Source organism: Lissotriton vulgaris, chromosome 3_1 (genome assembly GCF_964263255.1).
Source record: "Lissotriton vulgaris chromosome 3_1, aLisVul1.2, whole genome shotgun sequence".
In the NCBI taxonomy this organism is placed as follows: Eukaryota; Metazoa; Chordata; class Amphibia; order Caudata; family Salamandridae; genus Lissotriton; species Lissotriton vulgaris.
In genome coordinates this window covers 1,167,847,970-1,167,875,775 of record NC_141689.1, presented here as the reverse complement: position 1 = coordinate 1,167,875,775, position 27,806 = coordinate 1,167,847,970, and positions in this window count along the sequence as shown.

Here is a 27,806-nt window from a genome sequence, read left to right as displayed (position 1 = left end):
CCCCATAAGTATATAACACTTGTATAATCCAATAATACATATATAGATAAATAAATATAAGCCAAAACAGTACCCTTTCAGGCATAGAGTGACACATAAATTATGCAAACAAAGAGGAGGAGAACTCAGAGGAGTTCTCAAGTTTCGGTGGAAAGCAGCTGCAGTATAGAGCACTCTCAAAATCAGTGATACTCTAAATTTTCTCAACTCAAATTTCTGCTTTTCTATCAAAGTCTTTAAGGATAGGATTAGCACAGTACCATCCACACTGAGATAGAAAGGGACAAAGTATTTAATCATAGGACTGGCACAGTACTATCCATGTCGAGCCGTAAAATGACCAAAGCATTTTACCACTCCAGGCACAGTATTACAACTTTGGATTGGTAAAATACCATCCAAGCTACTGTGCCTCGAGCGGTAAAAGGCTCCATTACATCTCGACATGGATAGCACTGTGCTAATCCTATGCATAAAGACTTTGAATGAAAAGCAAACATTTGAGGTGAGCATATTTAGAGTGTCGCTGGTGTTGAGAGTGCTCTGTACTGGAGCTGCATGCACCAAAACTAGAACTACCCAGAGTTCTGAGCTTCTTTTTTAAAATAAATACATAAATAAATGCATATATACATATTTAAAGTGATAGTCCAGTATTTTTTTCATTCTATACAATGCCCAACTCATCTATATAAGAAGCATGATTCATCTGCCCTATGAACGGAGGTTCTAGTGAAAGGCCCACTACTTTATTTAAGTGATGTCTTTATGTTCACAAAGAAGAGTTCAAACATTCAATGTGTCATTTACAAAGGGCAGGGAAACAACAGTGGAAAATGGATGTTGTTCAACATTACTGCACAGCTTTCCCCATTATGAATATGTATCACACGTGAAGGCAACTTGCAGTATAATGCTCCTAATAGTTTACGCATTATCAGGATGTTATTTTCGGTGCAGATATGAAAAAAGAAACACATCCATGCTATATCATCCTTTTTGTTAACATTTTAGTGGTTCATGAAATACATTGTAATTTTATTTTATGTATAGCATTCTTTGTTGCAGAGTGAATAAATAACTCCCTGCAGGGATGGAATAAGAGATGCAATGGTGAGAAAAATGCATAAAGCTGCTCATTTTGGATGTGTTTTTTAATGTGAAAGAAATAGTTCTAATCTTGCATCTACTAAGTCTGCTTCATTATTTCAAGCTGAAAATGTAAAACTCCTACAACTCGCACTCAGAATTTTTACTTGACCTTTGCCAGAGCACTGAGCCGAATATCCAAATTTCCCTGTGATAGTCCTTTTTAGATGTCTGTAAAATAAGGAGGAGTTACATTATACAAATTGTTCAATTTACATAGTAGCTCATTTGGCTACACAGTGAGGACCAGTCTGGTGATAATTGGGATTAAATGAAGGTTCATTGCAAATTCAAAGCCAAACTGATGTATGCAGTCCTCAGGAAATTGTTGTAAAAATACAAAATCACTACTGGCAGTCAAAATCATCTTAATAGTATGATGCATAGAAGGAATTCAGTAATAGCAATGCATAAAATAAGGAACAACATCTGGTGATCAGTATGTGATTGTCAGTCCTCTTGCCTATACATGAGTTAAATCTAAATTACCTATCTAAGCCTAAACTAAGTAGCATTAATTGAGGAAACCCTAACTTGATCTAGTAAAGCAGGAAGGTGTCAACATTGTGAAGACTTCTGTAGAATTTCTCCAAAATCAGGAGTATTGCATAGCATAAAGCCACACAACAGAAAATGAACAGAGGTCTGTACCCATCTAAGTCTAAAACGAAACTGTCTAAAGCTAAAGTGTGACCAATTAATACTTCACAGAACATTTGAGAATCTCACAATATATGTCCCCGTAGTTTTCCACCTTTTTGCATTAGAACTTGGCAACCATATTCGATACTCCCATCTCCTGGTCCGAACATCTTTGGATTCTTCCTGTCTCTAGATATAACATGAATTTGGGTCCTCCCTTTATACGTTAGCGCCTCTCGCCTATGCCAAAAGTTCTTCTCCTGAGCTCCACTATCTCTCATACACCATGTGATTTTCTACTATGAGATCATATGAATGCACCTAAAAAGAAGAAAGCATTGCAAGCCAAGCAAACCTTCACATTGAAGGATAAACATTAGTGTCTAAATGCTTAAGGCCTTTGGTCAAGTTAACATAATAAAACACTTCATTACACATTTAAATGCATAGGTATGGATACATATACAATTATAAAATAATTCCGTGATACCATTCAAATGAATACATGAGTATATAAAGTTAAAATATTACTCAAACAACACAAATGCAAACATACTCCTTCAGCATTTTATTCAAGTGCACCACTTTACTTCAATGATATTAAAGCACACAAATGTATGGTATTACATACATATATATATATATATATACCAATGTTGACATGCAAATGTGTGGAGCCAAAATTATGGTGCTGCACATTCAAGATTATGTTCTGTGCGCCCTACAATTAGCTGTTGAACCCCAGTGCATGAAAACAGGAGTTTTGATATCCAGTCTGTGCATGGATACTTCTTAGAGAAGTGCAGTCAAGAAACTGGCGCCACTCAGAAGGGAGACGGGGAGAGTAAATTAACCTGTGTTCCCAGGTCTTTTGCGAAGGCTGGCTTCAATGCAAGATGAGGTGAAGGTAAGGCTGCCATTTTGACCCTATAATCCCCATGCATGGAGATAGATCATTTAATCCCTATGTACAGGAATATAGGAAAGTGGCAATATCAGCTGTCTTCAGACCTGAAACTGAGGCTACTTGCTCCATATTGTAAGCAGCAGAGCTATGACTAGGGAATGATGAAAAGACACCCATGGCTCCACTGCCAGTATTTAGAAACTTGAGGTCAGCGGTAAGTGGCCTTTCCCCAGCGATGATTGTTTTCCCTAGAGACTAGGGAGGAAGGCAGGCCTAAAAGCAAAGGGATGATGTACTACAGGAAAAGACACAAAGGCATCAAAGGAGACAGTGCAGAAGGAGAGAGCCACTGGAGTAGGTGAACTAAACCTACGAAGATGAAAGGAAAACAGAGCACCTCAACAGAATCAGGAGAGGGAACAGTTGGTCTGCAAGCCACAGAGCACCAAAACGTGGGACAGTTGACAGTCATGATGTACCATGCAGGCATCCCTAGAGGAGAATACATAATTTTCAGATTTAGGATTCCAGGACCATGTAGATTGACTAAGGTGAGAAGAGAAGAATCATGGGGCAGCTGCTGGGAGAGCAATAGAGGGGGCAAAGAAGGATGAAGGGCCCAGCGCCTCAAAAAACGTGGAAGTGTCAAGACAAGCCCTGCTGGAGATTAGCATCAGGTAGAGTCATGGGGTATAGTGGCAAGGTTAGGTAGTCGGGACAAGAAGACATAGGGGAGTTAAAATGTGAAAATTAATGGACCTAGCAAATGGGTCCATTATCCCAACATGACAAAAGCAACTAGTGCACCTCCAAGTGCCTGCAGGGCTATAGTGGAAGATGAGACTGAGGAGGTAGATTTAGAATCATCTGAGGGAGATAGTATTGAAGAAGTTGAACTACAATGCTGTGGAGCAGCTCCTCAGGAAAGGATGGTGGCTTCCATGATGGTGGTATCACAGTGTCTGGAAAATAGAAGAGGACTATTTGAAGAGCAGGGGGACAGGGTCAAGGGGACTATGGTGGGTTGCAGTCCACTGATATCATTGAAGGATAACTTGTAGTTATCAGGGGGCAGTGCAGATTACAGTAGGAAGGCCAGAGACAACATGCAGAGGTGGTCTTGGGTGGCAGGAAAGCTGAGGAAAGTCTCAGCAAGTAAGAGTAAGGGTGAATCCTGGGATAAAGCAAAGCTAGGTGATGAGAGTAATTATTTGAGGGAGGTAATGGCTAGAAGATGGAAAGTAGGTCAGAGCAATGGCTTTAGATTTGAACAATTCTAAAGAGCGTGGTGGGATTTATAAGACACATTTTTGCAAAACAGCAAACAAACAGGGAGAGCAAAGATGGGGAAGACAGAACCAGACAGAATCAGAGGATGAGAGGCAGTTAGGAAAGGGGAATAAAGGAGAATACATAGAAAGAGAAATAATATGAATAGTGGACTGGACTGAACATGGGTTGAGCACAGAGGCTGAGAAAGACAGAGCAGGCTTTGGGTGAGATAGAAGTACTGGAGTGAGTAACAATGCAGTGATCAAGGAAAAGACAGCAATAGAGACATCCAATAGGAAACTATCCTATATGGGTATTGCAGTACCACTGAGGGAGACATTTATTATTTATGAAAAAGTTAAAAGTGGAAGAGATGTGGCGCAGTGGCCAGAGTGCCTCACTCCGGACTACAGAGTTCACAGTTCGATCCCCAGCAGAAGTTTAGCCCAGCACCATGTGACTCTGGGCATTAGCTTGCTTAATTTTTCCAATGGCCCCCAGCGCCGGGACAACTCTCCAGAGGTAGCTGTGCACTTTACAAATGCTGGCATGGCTCTTACATTTAGGCAAGTGAATATGTTGACAGATTTAAGCTTTTAAATTGAGTGACAAGGTGTAATGAAGATTCAAAGGTGAATTAGGTAGCCTAGATGCTGAACGTGCCTTCTATAATTGATATGAAGACAGCAGTCTTCACTATTCATATCAGTATATTTTGTGACAGTATAGTGCTATTTAAATATTTAGACATCATTATGATGGCACTCATTAGCCTTGGATGACTAGTGTGGTTAAGCTGCTGTGAAGCATTTTGCGCTGACAAAAGGCTTGACCCCTTCAAATCATAGACTGAGATTAACAATGAGCTGTGGTTATAGCTCATGACACCATTCAACTGGTCTTGTCAGTTCATAATGCAGTGGCCTTCCACTACCCTGTGGCCTCTTGTAAGGTGTCCCAATGCAGGATGGTTGGAAGAACAGGAAAAAGGCATGAACATAAGTGCCTACTTGCATTTTAACAATGGGGCATGTTTTTTCACCCCATGTAAATTCTGGCATGGATATTTGAAATGGTGGGGAAATCACCCCCTGGTCCAATGATAAGGCATTCTACATGGATTCAGAGGAAAAGGGAAAATAGTGTGATGTTGGGCATGGGCCAGTATGCCAGTTAGAAGACAATCCATGAATAAGACAGTACTTGTACAGAAAGGCAACCAGTTTATAATTATAGGTATAGAATACAAGTTTTCACATGTCCTACGTGGCGCCTATCTGGGTCTAGTAGGGAGAAATGTGCAGTCTCTGAAGGTCAAGTGTGGTGTTGTACAGGACAAAGTGATGAAAAAGGATTGAAGTGACAGAACGGGGGCATGTTGTAGTTCTGGCAACAACCCAGCTGATCATTTCCTTTGGTGACAAAGAAAGTGAATGGCTAATACACCACATTATTGGCCAGGGACAAACTCAGGTAATGACTACATTGATCAAAGAAAATCATCTGTGTATTATTCAAGCTTTCACTATAACGTTACAATTGTGTGTGAGTGTGGGGCAATGAGATGTGAACGAAACATACAGAATTCTAATTCCATCTACAGCCTGCTCACCCAGACCATTTACAGTTACCAGGCATTTATTCTCACAGTCATATATTTATGGGCATAGGTATGAGGATGAGATGTTCTGCTGCATGTGATCTCTTTGAGATGTTCAGGAAAATCTTTGAGAAGTAGTGGGGGAAGATGTAGGGTCAGTGCAAGGGTGGACTATACCATGAGTGTTTTTAATGGCTGAAAGAACAGGATAGTTAAATGAGTGCAGGAGACTGATTGAAACACTTGTTGTCAAAGGAGTTTGGGGTGTAAAGTAGCACTAGAAAAGAAGTAAGGACCCTCTATAGTGATAACATACTTGGGTATTGTGTTATATTTGCTTTTTGGACAGGTATAATGGATCCCCTCGAACACAGAAAGACCGTCACTCACGCCCTGGTCACCAGCAGACTAGACTACGGCAACAGCACTCTATGGCGGAATAAACAAAAACCTCACCCGCAAGCTGCAGAACATACAGAACGCCATCGCAAGACTGGTCCTCAACCTGCCAATTCACTGTCACATCTCCCAGCACCTGTGTACACTCCACTGGCTCCCCGTTGAGGCGAGAAACACCTTCAAGATACTCACCCACGCACACAAGCCCTCCATGGCACTGGACCAGTACCTAAACAGCCGACTCAATTCCACGCACCTCAAAGGACCTTATTATCAGCTCATCTCTCCTACGCCATGGTCCCCCGCTCCAGAAAGACCAGATCGGGGGGCCGCTCCTTCCTCGCGGCCAAAGCCTGGAACACCCTTCCGCTCCACCTCAGACACAACATCGCTCCCCATCTTCACAAGAAACTTCAAAACCTGGCTCTTTGACAGCCACCCTCCTTGATGGAATGGATCCTGCACCCCCACCAGCGCCTTGAGACCCGTACAGGTGAGTAGTCATGCTTAAAAAACACCTGATTGCAATTGATTGAGATGATGAGATTACAAAATCAACCAGTCACATCAATGGCAGAGATTTGTTCTGACACACAACAGAAAGAGCACTAATCTACGGAGTGCGCACTTACAGATGGAATTGAGAAGAAACATAATAATGGTTTCCTGAAGTTGCACCAACACTACTAGCAGTGAGACTATGTGGGACAGAGATAAGTAACAGAAACGTGAATTTTTTTGAGGAGAATGAGGTGGTGATAAGGGTGATTAACAAGAAGTTTGTCAATAACAATCAAGTGTGTTAGTGCTGAAAAGCTTACAATTGGGTGCTTTATTAAAGGCTTGTGTAAGGTGGAGGCTGAAGCTCTAACTCATGTGTAGTGGTTGAGTTTCCGTGGGTTGGTCCTGGATGTTGACCGGCAAAATACACTAGTGCTGGAAGATATGTGACCATTACGGCAATGAAGTACTGTTCATCATGGAAGACTTACTGGCCACGTTCCAGAGAACATCACATTGTTGGAAGAGAAAGCAATTGTAGTTTGGTGGCCAGTAAAGGTGGACAACAAAAAGTTGTATGACACAAGGAATTATGTAAGTTTTGCTGTGACTTTGATTGAGATGGTAGTAGCAGCAGTGACCTTTCAGGAAAAATGGCATGGATTGCATAGAGCAATCTTTTGGAATACAAGCCATTTAGACGAAAGCTTATGAGGTATATAATGGAATGATGGTTAAGATAAACATTTAGAGGATGGTACAGGAGTAGTTATCACTGTTGACATTTTGCTTGGTGTTGTTTTTCAGACAAGATTGAGTGTGCATCCAACTAGAGGTTTAGTTTATATTGTTGTAGTCATATTGTTGCATTGCTCTTCTTCAGGAGCAAGATGAAGAGTTGAATGTGAAAAAATAAATACGTTGGATAAATCTTTGACCTGACTAGAAGTAGTAATAAAATTTGATTCAGACTGTTGTATGTCATGCCTAAAAAAATCAACAGGTTGGATATCAAGGCAGGTGAAAGAATTGCTAGTATCCACTAACCAAATAACCACTAGTGTTAGGCACACAGCCACCTAGTAACGCACTAAGAGCAAAAGAGGAATTAGGTGCAATAACATTAGTAGAACCTGATTGAGAAAATAAAGTAGTAGTAGGACGACTACCAGTGTGTCCAAGGCATGTTCAGTTCAAGACAGACTGTCTTCAAATATCTTTAAATGTGAATCGATCACAGATGTCAATTTACCCAATGTGCTGTCTATGAGTCCTTTGACAAATACTTATCTAAGGTCTTGTAGTGGCTTATAAGCTCTTGGAGCATGAGTTAGACTATTTATTCTTGTGTTTGTCAGCAGGGCTAGCACAATGGGAAGCATTACCCTCATTGTATTCAGGAAATGGCGCTGAGTGAGGCACTGTACTAAGAAGACAATTTTTTAGGAAGAATTCCTGGCAGTTGCAAGTGTTGCAAATGAGAATGTAAATGGAGTGAGGGAACAGTTTGGGAGACCCTCCACTGATAGATGCCTCTCTATCAACTCAATTTCTAAGACGATTATACCAACAGTATACTCAAAAAAACAATCAGTGGTGGAGTGAGAAAAAGCAGTTGTTAACCAGCCTAGAGTTACCTTGAGTCGCACTCTAACTGATTTAACAGGGGAATGCCTTGTGACAAAGGGAAGACAGAAGTGGTGTGGCCCAGCACAGCCACTACCAGGCACGGACAGGAGCAGATGGGCTCACTCTTGGCGCAGTCATTGTCCAGGCACAGCCAAGGCAAGCTATGGGCTGCGGGGCAGCAGAGCAAACTATATAGTGCTGAGCTTCTCTGCCTCTTTCTCCTTTCCGTCTTCAGGATCCGCTGCAGCTGGTAGCCTGCGTTGTATAATTCTTGGCTACCTCCCAGGCAAGTATCTAGTAAACATCAAAATCATCCAGAGCTTTGGGAGGGCAGCCATCACAACTTAGTGCCTAGTTCCTCCTTTCCCCACCTTTAGGACCAACAACATCAGGGTAACCTTGAAGGTGCAGTCCTTGGCTGCCCGACAAGTAAAAGTCTAGCAAACACCAAAATGCGTCTCATGCTGTAGGAGAGCAGAGTACACTATATGGTGCCTAGATCCTAATCCTCCTCCTAACCTTCATGGTCCACAGCAGCAGGTTAGCTGGGGAGATGTAGTTCTTGGCTCCCTTCAAGACAGAAGTCCAGCAAACCCTAAAAGCTTCCAGAAGATGAATATTTAAATTCCTATTTTGCTACTCAAAAAAGCTTATAAATGCTGTTCCTTTTCCGAGAGTTGGGACTGGGAAATCATGCTCTGTTTTTTGTAGTCATTTTTTTTTACATCAGGTAACTGCGATTCACATGTTTTTTTCTAAATTTGGTTATAAACAGTGCTGATTTCCTGGAATTGTATTCAGTCATGAATTTAATATAACAGCCATTTTACCAAATGTAATTATATCATCATTCATTTTAATGATTTCGTCAAACAACATTATACACATATATTCTTCTGCTAGTACAGTAGTCCTCAAATATTTAAATTCCTGAACAGTAATTCATCAAATATATTCATGGTTTGGGAGATAACTGAGTAGACAACCTATTGAGGTAGCCCTCCATCTACACCATGTTAGCAATATAGGGCCTCATTTATGAGATATGACGCATTGCTGCGTGAAAGCAGCGATGCGTCACTTCTCAGTGCGCACTCCTCGCATCATGATTGATGCTTCATATTTATAATATGACCCATCATGTCGCAAGGAGTTACAGATACGTCAGTATTTCTGACGTATCTGTAGGCGCAAAAGTGACGAATTGCTGGAGTGTGTCACAAAAGTGACGCAACCCCAGCAATGTTTCCTTTCACATGGGGCAAGCCCCATGTGAAAGGGCCTGGGTCAGCTTGCTGTGAGGCAGGCATAAGAAATTGACGCATATGTGTCCTAAAAGTGGCGCAGTGAAATCTTATAGATTTCACTGCGTCACTTCTATGACCCTTTCTTGCATCAGAACGCCCCCGCTGCATACATTATAGCTGGCGTAAGTATAATGTAGGGCAGGGGTTTACAAAGTGACGCATCTGCCTAGATGCATCACTTTGTAAATATGGCGCAACAAGGCACATTTTTTACGCCACTGGTGCGTCACAAAAAGTGACGCACCGGCGGCTTAAAAGCGATGCACTGCCTCATAACTGTTTCCACAGTTTGTTTCATAATATTATATGCATATCTTATACCAGTCTCTAGTTTCGGAGACTTTATTGAAATACATTTTCACAACCAAAGGTCATTTTTCCTGATTTGGCATTCGATTGGATCAATGTTAAATACATAAAAGAATATCAATACAGGGGATCAATACAACATGTGAGGGATACGTTTAAAAACAGATTCATTTAAAGGGGTGAATTGATTATCCACCTCATATTCTATTATGGGAATCTAAGCCTCTGGATACACTTTCAATTTTAGTTATGACATCATTAGGATGCTAGGGAAACTGATTATCTGTGGTGAGTCTGATATATGTGTACCTGGGCATTACCTCTATTCAGTTTCATCTTAGGCATGCACCACAAAAATACCTAGTGCAGAAAAAAAGCATATACTTTGATTAAGCCAGATTAAATATGATTTCACATAGCTAGCAATAAATACCCATTCGGCTCTATGCCCACCTGTGTTTGGGATGAATCTATGACAAAATATCGAATACAAAAATATCTACCTACAAAAATATTGCAACAAAAATATCGATTACAACAATATCGACATCCTATCTCTAACAAGGTAAGTACAAAAATATCGAAAAAAATATATAGATGTCAAAAATATCGTTTAAAAAAAATATTGTTTTTTTATTTAAAAAATGTAATATTATTAAAATAATACTTATAAATGTAATGAACATAGCTAAAAATATATTATAATATTTAAAATTAATAAATTATGTAATAAAAACAAATAATTATAAAGATATAATACATAGTATATACTTAATTAATAACTCTAAAACATTATTTTAATAACTTATAAATAAATGAAAATATAATAAATTAGAAATAAAGGTATATACATAAAAAATTAATATAATAACAATTAATAAAAATGTAAAACACATTTAAAAAAGTAAGTAAATGTTGGATAGCGTAGGGGTAAAAATTACTATTACCACTCCAGAGAGTGCAAAAGTAGAGAAAGTGTTGGATAGCGTAGGGGTAACAATTACTGTTCCAACTCCAGAGAGTGCAATGGTAGGGAAAGTGTTGGATAGCGTTGGGGTAACAATTACTATTCCCACTCCAGAGAATGCAACAGAAGGGAAAGTGTTGGATAGCATAGTGGTAACAATTACTATTCCAACTCCAGAGAGTGCAACAGTAGGAAAAGTGTTGGATAGCGTAGGGGTAACAAACACTAGTCCAACTCCAGAGTGTGCAACAGAGGGGAAAGTGTTGGATAGCGTAGGGAAAACAAATTACTATTCCAACTCCAGAGAGTGCAACAGTAGGGAATGTGTTGGATAGCGTAGGGGTAACAATTACTATTCCAACTCCAGTGAGTGCAACAGTAGGGAAAGTGTTGGATAGCGTAGGGGTAACAATTACTATTCCCACTCCAGAGAGTGCAACAGTAGGGAAAGTGTTGGATAGCTTAGGGTTAACAATTACTATTCCAACTCCAGAGAGTGCAACAATAGGGAAAGTGTTGGATAGCGTAGGGGTAAAAATTACTATTCCCACTCCAAACAGTGCAACAGTAGGGAACGTGTTGGATAGCGTAGAGGTAAAAATAACATACTTATAAATAAAAAAAGATTTTAAAATAATAAACAACTTAACTATTAAATAAATATAAACCATTTACAAATACCTATACATAATCATTAAAAACATGATTAGCAATAAATAATTAACTAAAAAAATATTAAAAAGTACCATTTATTAATATTTAATTACCAATTAATAATTAATTAACAATGATATAATTAACAAAATAATTCATTAAAAAACATTATTACTTAATTACATTTAAATTACTTTCCACCCTATTCTCCTATAAACCCACAACCCGCTACAGAACATAATTATCAATTAATCAATTCATAAAAATGAATTACCAATTCATGAAAATTAATTTATAATTCATAACATTATTTAGTATAATTAAATTACTTCTCACCCTATTCCTCTATAAACCCACACTCCGCTACAGTACTAAAATAAAGAAATTAATTATATTACATAAAAATAAATTGGAAACATAATAAACACATAATAATATACAGAAAATCAAACAAAATCAATATTAGTAACATCGAAATTATTAACATCGATATTACTAACATCGATATTTAAAACATCGATATTACTAATATCGATATTAAAATCTATTGATATTACTTACCTTCTATATTATGTCCCTTCGATATTTAAACATAGATAATATTTTATATCGATATTTAAAAATCGATATTTTGTCTGCAGACCGTTTGGGATAATCCATTCGCATCAACTACATAATGCAAAGCCAGCGAACATCATAGTCATTTATAATGGAAGATTGTTCTGAAAAGAAATATGGGCCAGAGACATGAACTTGTTTGCTGGTGCCAAACCCTGTGATTCGGTAAATAATGGAATTTGCACTAGTAAATGTGTTTAGGGAACGTACTAATCCTGTTTAGGTATTCAGTAACAGGGTCCTAAATGAGTTTATGAAATGATACCGAATCAATAGTTTATAGTGACTTGTTCCTAGTATCAATTCCATGTATTAATCTTTTGCTACTAAAAAAGGTCACAAAATATTAATATTTTACTCACTACGGAAAGGTAGTGGAAACCCATTTGCAAACATGAATGACTCCTCCCCCTTTGCGAATGGTCAAAAAACATTGTTGATGAGTAAGAGGTTGTCCATGGGACCACTGTCTGTTCCTAAAAAAAGTATTATTGGTTTTTTTTTAAACACAGACTGTTTTCCTTGAAGGAAATTGTGCTGCAGTAAAAAAAAGATTGCTTTACTTAAAAGCTACGAAAGACATGGTGTTCCTTTGACCCTAGCAGGCCACCATTCCTTTTTTTTTTGTCCTCATACATGCCACCAGAAGCTCTAGATGGCGTTCCTCTGTGCCTTCCACACAGACCTATTCGATGACCGCCCTTATGGATGGCCTGTGAAGGGCATTCAGAGTTCACCAAGAGGTAAGGCTGTATCCTGGTCCGACTCCCGTTCACCGCACCTGAACGACCATATGTTAATAGGGAGGACCGGACCAACAGTCCTCTGGCATAATCATAGGACCAGTTTTACTTCTCCCTCCAGGCCTCTAAGGCCACCCAGATCCCATCGGCACTAGATTTGTCACAGGCCATATCCGATTGACTAATCATGATGATATTCTTTTAACAGTCTGCAAAGGAAAGAGGATTGTCAGGTTTCCATGCTCTACAGATTTCCCTTATGGTAATAATTATTACATAGAATATACATTTCAAAACAAGAGTGCTCATACAATAATCCGGCAGAAGACCAAAAAAAGTTAGCCTTGGGCTTACTTCAATCCGCTTGAACAGCACATCCTCCAGGAATCCACATACCTCAGTCCAATAAGAGCCGATCTTCAGGCAGTCCATAAACATGTGTAGATTGTCTGCTGCTGGGTACTTACATCTGGGGCAGTTGTAGATCGTCGCAGTCACCTTAGACAATTTCCCGGAAGTCCAATGCACTCTATAAGCGGTGTACAGATGATTCCTCCTGAGGGTAGCTGGTTTGATCACTGTCTGTAACATAGTAAAGCAGTCACACCAAATGTTCCGCAACCCCTCCAAGTCTTCTGAGAAAGTACTGCCCTAGAGGTTCCCCAACTCCAGATCCAGGATGTCCCCCGCACCCCCGAGGGCCCCATACCAAAACGAAACTTCACGTTTCCATGAACCCGTTCTGGAAACAGAATCAATGATCATACTAACATCCTCGTTGCTCCACGACTGCGTTGCCCACCATGCCGATAACTGGTAGAACTTAAATCTCATTAATGGACCATTAGTCAAGTTAAAAAGTGACTCCCAGCTAATAAGTTGTGAATCCTTACGAAGATCTCCCCAGAGAGTGATACCTACTAATCTAAGTGGCTGGCACCGTTGGTCTTGGGGGCATACAGGAGTGCCAGGGGAGTCCCAAATTGGGGCCTGCACTGTATAGAACGATATTCTCAAGACTCTCTTGATATACCCCCAATTATTGAGTGCAGCTAACAAGGTCTTAAGTCGGACTTTTTTGTAGAACTTAGGGTCACCAACTTTGTAAAGGAAAAAATCCTGTCCCTGCGGCACATCATGTATCATTGCCTAAAATAGGAGGCCCAACCAGGACGAGTCCAATTTTTTAGCCAAAATTCTAAAGTTTTTAAAATGGAAAGCATGGCAATAGGAAAGTACGTCGGGTGCGGCCTATCTTTAACCCTCTCCTAAGCTTTTTCCAGGCTATTCTCGGGGTTTTTGTGGCCCATATAAAAAAGAACCGATTTTACCTTGAGGGATAGCAAGATCTTTAGTACTAAAAGGTAGTGGTATTGTGTTAAACAAAAAGGTTAATTTGGGCAAAATTATCATTTTTACGAGGTTGACCTGCCCATAGATATTCAGAGGCAGGTTCGCCCATCGCAACATTAGGCTGACAACCTCCTTAGATACCTTCTCCCAACTGATCTTTGATGTATCTGCCAGCTTCTGGGCTAGATGTATCCCCAGGTATCTCATCTGACCCTTTGCCCCCTGTATTGTGTTCGCACAATTCCATCCCATTATTTTTTTTTTTCCTCTGTTCATTTTATAGCCCGAAATTTTGCCAAATTCCTCAGCCAGTTCGAACAGCCTAGGTATTGCATCAACATGATTGGAGGTATACATAAGAAGCTAGTCAGCATATAGGGCGAACTTAAGTTCCAAATCTGCAATTTTAAAAGGCCTAATACGGGGATCCGCTCTAAGGGAGCATACAAAAGGTTCAATACATAAATTAAATAATAAAGGTGACAAGGGGCAGCCCTGCCTGGTACCTCTTCATCTAATGAACCATTCAGTTAGAGCACCGTTGACTAAAACGTTTGCTCGGGGGCTCAAATAAAGAGATTTAACAGCCTCAACAAAATTAGTTGGAAAACCAAATGTATGCATGGTCTCCCAAAGATAGCACCAGTTCACCTGGTCAAATGCCTTAGCAGCATCAATTGCGACAATAGTAATTGGTAGCTTTTTATCTGTTGCAACGTCTATTGCCCCAAGAGCTTGAAAGGGGAGCTCGTTGAGCTGTCTTCCGGGTATAAACCCCCTCTGATCAGGATGTATGATGGTTTTAATAATTTTTGCCATCCTGATAGCCAGTATCCCAGAAAAGATGTTAAGATCCAAATTTAGCAACAACATCGGTTTCTATGTTTCAATTTTTGGGGGATCCTAATACTGTTCAAGGATACCGTTGCTTCGGACCATGAAGGGGGGATGCCTTCTCCCTGTAAGTATATTTTATTAAACACGGATTTTATTACCGGCACTACCCTATCTAACAGACCAAGGTAAACTTCAGCTGGCAGTCCATCCAGGCCGGCAGCTTTGCCCCTTCTCATTTTTTAAGTTGTTCTCTAATCTCCCCCTCAGAAATACTGGTAGATAGATACAGCCTGTCAACTTCGGACAGGTGAGGAAGATCCCTCCGATTTAACCATACCTTAACTTTGTCTGGTCTATAGACGATGTCCTCCTGGTATAGATCATACATAAAGGATCTTGCCTCCTCTCTGATTTGATCATCCTCCTGCAGGAGGACCACTGATCCTCTTTGTACCAAGCTCTTAATATGGTTTTTTACCCTGTCTACTCTAGAGTTCCATGCCAACAGGGAGCCGCTTTTTTCGCCGTAGGCAAAATGTTGTAATTTGCTGGCATCTCGTCTGTCCTTCAAGCTCTTATCGATCTTGGCCTGAAAATTGGCCTGTAGACTCAGCAGGACCTTCTCCAGCTGCGGCTTAAGATTCCGGGAGGTCAGGGCTGTCTGCTGCAGCTCTGTCTCCTTTTCCTTAATCTTCTTGAGGCCATCTATTTCTGCTTCTTTCATAGATTTTCTTTTGTGAATCATTAAAGAGCTCAGAAGTCCCCTCAAATATACTTTAAGGGTTTCCCAAACTGTCTGATCACAAGTGGAACCTATATTCAATCTAAAAAAGTCTTCTATTTTGATATAGAGGTCCGCCTTTATGCTATCGATAAATAGCAGGGTCCTGTCTAGAGTCCACCTCCTCTTGCAATGTTTAAGCTTAAAATTAAGTACAAGCTCGACAGCGGAGTGATCAGATATAATCGCCTGGATATGAGCTATGGACTTGAGATCTGAAAGCATACTCTGATCCACCAAGAAGTAGTCTATCCTTGAATGTTGTTTATATTTTTTGCTGTAGAAAGAACATTCTATGGCATTACCATTACTCACTCTCCAGATGTCCAGCAAATTAAACTCCTTAATTACATTCTTAAGTGTAGAAAATGTTCTAGGTGGAACATTATATTTTACTTTAGAAGTCGGATCTAATTGCTTATCAAATACTAAGTTAAAATCCCTGCCGAGTGTACCTGGAGTACATATATATAGCAGACTGGCCTTAAGATTTAAAAGAGGACCTGAATTGTCTTCGTTAGGACCATAATACACAGCACTAGCAATTGGAGAACCACAAATAGACAGGGTTGCCACCAGCCACCTCCCAGACTGATCGGTATCCCATTTCTCCACCTTTATTCCCTTATTGCCTCTTATAATCATTGCTACTCCTCTTGTGTAGCCTCTTTGTTTAGAGCATATCGCCTCCTGGACCCAGCTAAGCTTGCTAAAACCCTGTTTGCATTCCTGGGCTTATAAAAGAGTATCCTGCAACAAATAGATTTGGGCCTCATTATTTTTTTTAAACTCACACACCTGAGATAACTTCCTGCTACCCCTAAGACCATTAACATTCCAGGAGAGGAGTTTAATCTCATACGACCTACTCATACTCTACCCATAAAACCACCCATCTTGAGCTGACAAAACCTGCTTTTATAGGCGTGAGGACAATTTTTTCTATTTCACCCCCCTTACTCCCACCCATGCACCCTCCCTTGCCCACCCCCGAGGAACCCTCCTTTCATCCCGCCTATTGGGTGGGGCCTCTCCCTGGAGCAGCACAACACCTTGCTTATTCCAAGAAAGAAGAAAAGAACACCATCAAGTATCCATTAATACCCAGTATTACCCGGTGGCCGTAATACCCCAAAATATCCAAATATACGTGACCCCCTTTTCTTTTTCTTATTTTTTTCCTTCCCCCCATTCTTTCCCTTTCATTTTTTTTTTTTAGCTAGGTTACATCTAGATGCCGTCTATCATCCATAATTGCTGCTGAAACCAGCTTCAAAGCATAGCAAGACCACTAATTTTATGCCCCCCTTATCTGAAGCAAAAGGGCATCTACATCCTCAGGTGAGCTGAAGTTGTGCATCTTATTTTTCCACATTACTTTCATCAATGCGGGAAACTTCATTTGAACCTGTGCCCCCAAACTCATCAATTCTGGCATTCTGGAGCCCAACTCCCACTGCCTTTGCGCTGTTCTCCCACCGATATCAGACCGAATTTGATAGAGCCCAGCCTCATGGTGCAGTGCAGACCCCGCTAAGGATCTCCCCAGAATCAATTCTTTTACTGTACAAGTCTGAAAGTTGACTAACATTTTCCTGGAAGTTTTTCTATCGGGACGCAGCTTGAAGGGGTCCCTGTGCACTCTCTGGATCTCGGACTCAAGGTCAATGTCCTCTCGGTCTTTCAGCACCCCCTCCCTTAGCAGTTTGCATACAAACGCCTTAATACCCCCCTTCTCCGTCCCCTCTGGTATCTTGAGGATCCTCAGATTATTTCTCCGGGCTTGCATTTCTAGCCTCTCCATATCCATCTGTAGTGAACTATTTAGGACTTTTAAGGCTTCTATATCCTTCGAATTCCCCTGAACAGATTCTGAAAGGGATTTCACCTCGAGTTCAAGCGTCCCAGTACGTGTGCAAATATCATCTAGTTAGGACTCTAGGGGCTCCATTAGGATGGCGGGTGGATTGCCCCCGCCAGGCTGGCGGTAGCCACCGCCAGCCTGGCGGGGGAAATCCGCCCGCCATCTTTCCCTGTATTCCCCCCCGCCATATTAGAATGGCGGGGGGACGACGGCGGAGCAAAACACCGCCCGCCACTTTTCTGCCCCGGTCGCCTTGCGGCCGGGGCTGAAAATGAGTAACATGCAGGCGGTGTCTGTCAGACACCGCCCGCAAAATTACAACGGGCATTTTTCAATGCCTTTCCGTGGCGGAAAGGCATGCGGTGTTCACTCTGGGGGCCCCCTGTGGGCCCCCAGAGTTAAGGCCAAAGGGGGGTGGCACACGGGGGGGTACCTGTGGTACCCCCCTGCATTTACATAATCAAAGCGGTAGGCACCGCACGGTGCCTGCCGCTTTGATATTGTGAATGCTGCAAAGCATTTTTAGTATTGTGGCGGGCGGAGCACAGAGCTCCGCCCGCCACAATACTAAAAATACAGGATGTGCCCGCCACAGTGGCGGGCACATCCTAATGGTGCGTGCGGGACCCCCGCCCTTAGGGCGGGCGGTCCCGATTTCCGATAGGATGGCGAGCGGGGAACGCCCGCCCGCCATCCTAATGGGGCCCCAAGGCTTCACAATTTTCATGAATCCCCTTCTGATTCGCCTCAGATATCTCAAATTTGGTAAGCAAACCTCCCCTCAAGACCTGAAGCAGAGACCCAAGCCGCTGTTCGCCACTGTCGATTTTTTCTCCCCTCGAGGCCTGCATTGTGGGGTCCTTATGGGCTGCCTTTAGGACCGGTAGGTCGGGATGACTAGCTTCAATAGGTACCGGTGCTTGTTGAGCCGGTAGGGCAGATGTAGGAAGAACAGGGACAGTAGTAGTCTTTACGACTAGAAAATCCGGACGACTAGCTTCAATAGGTGCCGGTGCTTGTAGGGGCGGTTGGGCAGTTGTAAGAAGAACAGGGACAGGGACAGTAGTAGTATCAATACGTAAGAATAATGATGCCCACGTTGCAGTTTTTTTATATATATGTTATTTGCAGGACAGATACCACTAATTATCTTTCCTAGACGCACTTAGCTATCTTCAGAATTAAATCAATCTCGCATTCTGAACTAATTTTATTCCTATATATACCTATCCATCAAATTAATGACACGAAAAACACTTCAAAAAATTCATTTATGTATTATGTTTATCTTTCTCCCTTTTTCTTATTTTGAAAACACATATATATGTACAGACATTTAACAAATATATATAAACATATATACAATATTTATACAAATCACAAATTACAAACATAGAAAGAAAATAGAAAAAAAATTCAAACGTAAATCAGGAACCTTATTTCTGGTTCAAATGCCCATAATCAATTGAAGTCAGGGATGTTACCATCTTGTTATGTCGAAACATTCCCTGTACTGAGGTCACCAACAATAAGTATAGCTGAGCTCATGAAGGTCTAATCATTTCTCCCTCCATTAATATCAAGCTCCTTTTCTGTACTTTCATATGTTTAATGTCAATTATCTTATGTTGATGCCATCAAAAAGCAGTCAACGCGTTTCATCCGCTATCTTTCTCCAGGCCTCTTCAGGACTTAGGGCAATTCAAACAAATATTTCCTTTCTTCAATAACTCCCTGAGTGAACTATTTCATCATATTGCTGTCTTCGCACGTAAGATAGCTCTTAGTATCAGCTACCTTAGTTATACTAGCGGTATTTCTTTCAAATCCAAACTCGGGAGTCTCATTACACCCCTTCCCACTCTAGTTGTTTTTAAAGTGGCACGGAGGCACTTCCAAGAAAGAAACAAGGGCCGACTAGCTTCAATAGGTGCCAGTGCTTGTAGGGGCGGTTGGGCAGTTGTAAGAAGAACAGGGACAGGGACAGTCGTAGTATCAATAGCACAAGTATTAGTACATCAGCTGGCAAAACTTGATAGGAGAGGGGTGTCGCAAGAAGGAATCTCTTGCTTGTTCAGTGAGCTATCCTCAATAACAACACTTGTGCCTCTCTCAATGTCCGGGATCCTCATGAGGGGTGAAAAACGGTTCTCGAGTGGAATTGGGGGAGAGCTGCACCGTGGGGCTAAAACTGGATCCTTAAACCTCACTGCCTGCTCCATTATCTTAAAATAAGTTGTACGCGATGAGGTAGATTTTTGAGGAGGGCGAGTGGGCTTAGGCCCTTTCAATTTTTTAATATCCCCTAATTTAGCAGCTTTTCTTTTATGTGGGGTCGTTGGGACCACTCCTCCTAAGCACTCCGTAGAGTCCAGAATAAACTTGGTTTTGAGCTCGGACTGGGACCGCAGCTGATATCTATTTTTAATGGGGAGAGGTAGCCCCCTTTGGGAACCCTGCACGGGTACCTCTGTTCTTCTTCTACTTCTCCCAACCGAAGACTACTCACCAGGGGTATCAGCCTCCTCCCAAAGTTCTTGAATGACTACCGCTTTCCCACCCCCACCCCTCGAGGAAGAAGTTGGATCGGAAAGAGCAAAGTCCAAATCCATGCAACCCCCTCGCTCCCAAACGGAAACCACCTTACCCAATCAGAGCAGGGGGCGAGGTGTCAGCCAAACGCTGTAGAATACCTTCGCCAGCAGACCGCCGAAAGCTGACTCTCGCTGCCGCAGCCTGAATCCAGATCCAAAGCCTGGCTCGGTGTCCTCCGGATCCACAGTAAGCCGTAGGCTCCGCAGCAGACTCCACCTCCCGACCCATCAGAGACTCCTGGTCCTAGCGTCCACCGCCGCCCTCTGCCTCGGATGCCGCAGTGAAGGCACAATCCCCGCCGGAACAGAAAAAAAAAAGAGAAAATGGGATATCTCAAACAGGATAGCCCGTACTGGGCTTAGGAGAGTGCTACGTCTTTATCGGGTAAGATTCCTGTGGTCAGCTTGGTTCAGTAATGCCGTCATCAGTAAGCGAGTGCTGTGCTGCTCTCGAAGCTCCCGAGATCGCCCCACCATTCCTGTGATGGCAATGACTCGTTTTGGATGATTTTGTTGTAAAGATTATACTTTCTCAGTAAAAACTGGTGTGTTTAATACACAACATAAACGCCAGGATTGTGTGAAACTAATTCCACGCACACCCTCCAGATATGTTGGCCTATAGTCTTGCTAGCTCACAGTGCCCCATCTGTGCCTTGGACCTGACCAGGTAACAAATGGAATGTGCAACCTCAGTACATGAGAACCCTGTCTACCCAGGAAAATCGTGTTAACAGATCTAGAACCTTTTTGTTTGGTTACTTATGAATTCCAAAAGAGATACACAAGAAATACATAATATGCAGTTTCAATATTTTTGAAGTATTGTGATTCTTTTGTAAAAAATACGTGTGCTGTGATAATCAATAGAAGGAAACAGAATAATGTGATCAGCATTACGAGGCTTCTGAAGAAGATATACAGTTCAACCATTTTGCTATTGCATATAAGTATTGTAATATATTGTACTCCTACCTAGTGCTACCTAACCTTGTGTATCTAGGAAGAGTGAATCTGCCAAATCCCTGTAGGGCTTATCTGTAGGTATGTGCCATCTGAAGGCCTGTCTTGATGGTGGAGAGCTAGGCAGCATCCTTTGCAGAGGTAAAAATAACAACATTTTGCATGGTGAACTTAGCCCTTGTACAGAATGTTCAAGGTATTTGATAATGTGCCTACGAAGTGGACTATCAGCAAGGCTCAGTTCAGAGAATATTATCCTGCACCGGCCCACAAAGGAATGTGTGTTAAATGTTGCAGTTTTTAAGAAAGAGGCAACTTAATAACAATATCATGTAAAATGGTGATATTTCTCGCCAGGCCTATAATGAGACCAAATAACAGTTGGTCAGACGACGACCCACTACAATTCAGATTTTTAAGAACTGACCCATTAGCAAATAGGTCAGTTCTTAAAAAAAGGTTCTTGTCATAAAAATACTGGTCACAAATTTTTATAAGTATTTTAAAACAAGTAATTAATACATATGACCCAAAGTTCTAAGTCAAGATAATGTAAATTCAGATGATAGAGGGGTCAGTTTGTACTTTCATCTTACTCCTTGCATCAATGAAGTGGTAAGCAAATATTAACTTTTTCCAAGGATCCACATAGCAACCCACATACTGTTGTACAATAAACATATTGCCTTTAATAATGGGGAAAGGATATCCAAACAATACAGCTTTTCCCATAAACTACCTCCGTCTTTCAGCTCAAAGGCAGAGGGAAAATCCATGTAATACATTTCAGTAAATTGGATTTTCCTGATGTACCTTTCTAGCAAGTGCAGTGAGCAAAACACAATTATGATTTACAGAATGATTTGATTGAACTCTGGATACAAATAATTTGCTTCTGCTTATTTTAATAATACATCGTATACTAACTTATCCACCAGTCTAAACATCCAAGGAAGACCATGCTGATTTGCCTTACTGTCCACCATGTTTTTTTACCCAGAATGCCCTTAAACATCAACCTATGGCTAAAACACGAGCTTTTACTCATATTTCTCAGAGGGTTCATTCTGGAATTAGCAGGGATTGACCAAAGTAAACCACCAAGTGCTTTCCTACTTTTCCTGATAAAACAGTAAACCACTTTGATGGGAGGGCCTTGTTCCATCAGGGAAATCAAAATGTAGACCCTGGGATTTGCAGTGTAAAGTGGTCTTCACATGATTATAGTTTTGGTCCATTCAATCATATGTGTCAGTACCATTTTATTGGGTGACATGTGGGAATGTAGAATGGTAAGACTTTCACCATTGGCTGGAAGTGCTATAGATTTTTTGGAGAAAAAAAGGGAAAATTTAGTTTTTTCCAGATAATTTGACATTTGCTGGGCATTGTTTTTAAGAAAATGTGCAGTCCACAAAGTCCTGGATTCCTCTTGGACTCTATTTTTCTCAGAAATTCTGGAAACAAATTGGAAAAAAGGTGTTAAAAGTTATATGGTGATATGGCTCTGGCTCAAGGCCAAAGTGTAGCTCATTTTCATGGACACAGTTTTACCTTTAGAGGTGGGGGTACTACCCATTTCCAGGATTGATACTCACACCATCATTTTTTTAATGAATAATGAAATGCTTAGTGTCTAGATTGCTTTATACCCTTCTCAAGTAGGGCAGATTGAGAATAAATCTCACAATCTGCTGCCTGCAGCCATACATAATTTTAAGGTTTTAGGGGTGATAAGTGCAGCTGGAGTCATGGACAGGCAGCCTAACCAAATTCTGTTTTGTTTTTGTTCAGACACCAAACCCTGATGTCTAGTGGGCTTTCTGCCCCCCACATAGATAGCATATTGGTGGAAAATCTTCCACTCTGGCTGCTATGGGAGGCTGAAAGACTGGGGTTTAGGGTGATGGTTGCCTCATGCCACCATTATTAGATCGTGCATTCAAGACCTCTTGTATATACTTTAGTATATACTCATATGTGTACGTACTTCATGGGTTCTGGAGATCAGCCCTAGGACTTGTCCGCTTCCACTTAGGGACTTTTTTCTGTTCAACTGCCTTCCCAGGATGCTTGTTTCCGGTCCAGGGAAGACATGGCTTGGCAGTTCGGGCTGGACTGTTCCCATGAGGCACAGGGTCAGACTGATTTGCATATGGTCATGTCTGAACTGGGGTGGCTGAGTGAGCTAAAGAATGGTGATGGATTAAACCAAGATCAAGTGACTGGGGGTGAGTGTTTGATTGGCTCAAACGCTCCATCCATCACCCCCTTTAGTATCGCTTTGTTCGCCCTAACTTGGCAGGATATGCTCAGACGTGAGTCCCTTGCTCACTTGGCCACTGGATTCAAGATAGCCTGGCTGATGAGGATTATGAATCCGAAACCGGTCCCAGGATGCTTGTTTCCGGTCCAGGGAAGACATGGCTTGGCAGTTCGGGCTGGACTGTTCCCATGAGGCACAGCGTCAGACTGATTTGCATATGGCCATGCCTGAACTGGGGTGGCTGAGTGAGTTAAAGAATGGTGATGGATTAAACCCAGATCAAGTGACTGGGAGTGAGTGTTTGATTGGCTCAAATGCTCCTTTCATCACCCCCTTTTGTACCCCCTTTTGTATCGCCTTTATTTAACTGTCTTAATAGAAAACGACCAGTAGAAGTCAGTAAAAAACCAGAATTGCTTTCTGCTTGTTCAACTACCTCTATTTAACTGACTTGATAGAAAACACTCAGTAGAGGTTAGTAAAATACCAGCATTGCTTTCTGCTGAGGGACTTTCTTTTTTAAATTTTTCTGGCAACTGCCTCTATTTTATTTTCTTGATAGAAAACGACTAGCAGAGGTCAGTGAAATACCAGAATCACTATGGAATTCTCTAGATTCCACCCCATAAAAATTGTCTTCCACGAGCACCCGTAGACAACAATATTTTATTCAAATCTTCTATTTTCAGTCATATGACCACTGAAGGCCCTGGTTTCATATTAAAAATAGAGCTTTGGACTATATCATTTCCCGCTGAAAGGCAATATTTCTCTCCATGTGTTCCTGTACTTGGCATGTAGTTTGGGGCTTACTTTTCCGCCATGTTAAAGAACAGTAGATGTTGCAGCAGGCAGGCAATGTGCTGCATAGCTCAATACATATAAAGTCCCAAAATCACGACAAATTGCATTGCAAATAATTGCTTTTATTTAGTCATCAAACCTGGGGTCTAGAATGTTGGACCATTCTGAGGCGGATTCCGTTCTATTCAAGCTTTTGTTTGTGCTTGAGCAGCACGCAGGCATGCAGCAGTCATGAAGGCGGTGGCAGCAGGCACAGGAGTTTCCCAATTTCCTGGTTGGGAGAGCCGCAACTGTGCCGCAACTGTGGAGACTGTAACTTTGAGGCTTGAAGGCAGCTTGTGCAGGTAGAGCGCAAGAGAGGCTTCCCTGCTCCCCCGCTGCCTCACTTGTCACTTGCCTGCGATCCTCCGCTGATGCTGGTTAACGGCCCTCACCACCAGCAGCAGCAGCCATGGAGGACTATGGCGGCCCACTGGCCAACTGATGGGAGGTCCACTTGCTGGAGCCTCGGTTCTGCCTGACCAACTGTCTGCCCCCTCAGTGGAACTGTTGGAACAGGGCTGGGTCTAGGTCAGCTGGCGTGTCTCCAGCTCTCCATTTCTTTGACCACACTGGGCTGGACACTGTATGGGCTACTCCCTTGGGCATTGTTTTGACTTGCCCTGACTAGTTGACTTGTTACCTTGTCACAATGACAGTCCCCCTTCTTCCAACAAGCTAGCATCCATATACTGCCCTGTGGAAGAGTAGAGAGGATCAAAGGAGTATCAGCAGAGATAGCCCTTCTCCTCCTTACTCTGTGTCACAATCAGGTTACAATCAGGATTGGCCCTCTACTCTGACCCCCTACCCTGCTCTGGAAATCGTTGTCTGGGAAATTACTGAAGGACATCTAGAGGGTGCACAGCTGCCCAGCGTGGCATTAAATAGGGTCAATCAGGCCAAATTAGGCAGCTCTAATGCCCTCATCCAAGGCCCAGCCTATTCAGAGAAACACTACCTCCACAGAGCAGCCAGGGGCTCAAACTATGATGCAACAAGAAGGGCACTGCCTTTTCTCCAAGGATGGAAGTCATCTCACAGAGCATTCCACCAACGGTGAGCTAACGCTCTCGAAAAATAGAAGGAAAAAAAATCTAAGACACGCAGCTCAACACAAAAAACATCCAAAGTAGCGCAAGTGCTGATGACAACTCAAGATGGATCATACACATCCCTCTCCTTCGGTGGTGCGTCCAACCTTTGCCTAAATCAGACAAACCAACTACCCCTGGAGATCCCGGTAGCTACTAAATCTATCAAAAATAGAAACTGCGTAATCCCAATAAAACCCACATAGTCATCTATCGTACGGGAACGCATGGACAGTAAAAGGGCCAGCTATACTAGTAGCGGAAGCCCCTCAGAAATTAAAAAAAACCCTCAAAAATAGACTTTATCTTAAAAAAATCCCCTCTTAGTACTCAGCCAGCCAATCTTGACACCTTGGACACCTCAGACTCAATTAAGAAAAAAGTACCCAATGAAGGCCCAGCAACTACCCCGGCCCCCACTGTGGGTATAATATCTCTCATAACCCCATCTCCCAAAACAAATAGTACGCACAACCAGGCACAACCACACTTAATAAATAGCACAGTAATTGATATATCTTCTGGAAGTCCCTCGGATAGCCTGTTGGCAGACATTGACTTAACAACTAGCACAACGGAGAAAGACCCAGGAGTCGAAAAGGGTATTCGCCTCCCACAACTCAAGGATTGTCCGGAGAAGGCACCATCCCATCTTAAACTAAACTGTATAACCATGGCTGCACAGATTCACAGCTCCAAGGAAATAGGCGCAGGTGTTACAGGACAACAGGTTATCACAGGCTGGAGCCTCTGGCCTACTGATCAAGCAGCCTATGAAATTTTTAAAGGCAGCCAAAGGGGAGCTAACACCGGCCAGGACTCGCCCAGGGCCCTTTCTCGAACCATGGGCAAATTCACAATAAAATCTACAGAGCCCGGGCAAGCACTCAAGCAGCATGAGCTCCAACCCCCAGCAGTTCACAGCTCCATGCTAATTTCGAGCATTATGGAAAGCCTAATATTATCTTCTTTCAAAAATATTACAAACAACATTCAACTAGACTCTCTACTGGCTTCTATAAATGCAACTTTAGCAAATGCAGTAAGGGTGCTGACATGGCAGTCCGATAAATTGGAATTGCAACTTGGCCTAATTCAAACCCTGACTATCTCAATACTTAAGATTGTGGAAAAAGTCAGCGCCCTGCATGAGAAGCTAAAAAAAGCTGCAGGCAAGGAATCTCCGTGCGCTTCTTGTTCCTGAACATGAAAATAAAAACACACTCAATTTCAACTCAAGATGAGATGCTTCTAGTGCTCGTACTGGAGAACACCAAGTCCTTGGCGTCCCGCCTTAAAATCCTCCTGATTAACGTCTATTTCAACAGCTTCGGCTCAGCACGAGCAAGAAGACTCCACTAGCTGTGCGACAATTTGGATTAAATCCTTTGCGATCAGGTTAATCATGATATAATAATCTGCTGACATTTTAACCTGCAACAACTAGTATTATTTAACACCACCTGCCCATCTCTAAATCCCCTAAGCACTCAAATAAATAATATTTTAAGTAAACATGGCCTACAATCCGTACGGATTTTAGCTAACAATATAGAACCATCTCTCAACTTTTGAAGACCTTCAGGGGAATAAGTACCATTGACTACGTTTTTGCCTCGGTGAAACTTATGAAGCACCTTGTGAGCTTTAAAGTGCATTTCTCAATGATAGTGACCACCTTCCACTTCGCACAACCTTTAACATTAATCTACCGAAATGCAAAGGCCACAAGGTTTTGGGCATTTCCTGCAATGAAGAAACACTACATCTAACTCGAAGAATAAAATGAGGCCACGTCAATCTCTGGAACCTAGCATCTTGGAAAGCTGCTACAGGACAGTCCCGGCAAGCCCAAAGTGGTGAATACCTATTAACTCACTGGGCTTCCATCACTAGGGGCATCCATGAATGACTTAATCCACATACTAGCCCGGGGCGACATCAGTTAAAACCCATCAATAAAAATCAAACTATTTTGGCTAGCTCACTGCACATTCGCAAGCTGACAATGCCCCATAAGAAAACTTGGAACAAACAAGTCAAAGCCCACCTGTTACTGGAACTCCAAGGTGCAAGAAAACCGCATAGACAACAGATAAGGCAGGAAAAAAAACAGCAAAGGGAAAACAATTGGTAATACGTCCACTCAATCATGAGCATACATAATCAGGCAGACCTATGGAGATACATAAAAAACAAAACAAGCCAAGAAGTCATAAGGAGCAACTCTTGCATGTAAATAACCTTTATGTAGTCGATCAACTAGGAGTCTTCCAGCTTGAACACTCAGATCTTTCTGATGACTCAGACTATTGTGTCTCCATATTTACAACTAACAGCAGTCAAACAGTACTAAGCAAAACAAGATCTTCAGGCGCGCCTGGTCCAAATGGCTCCCCGGCCCAACTGTTCAAAGAAGTCTTGTCATTATGGTCCGCTATACTTTCCTCACTGTTTACAATCTGCACTAAACTCAATCAAGTGCACAACAGCTGGAGAGGTTCAATATTGCAC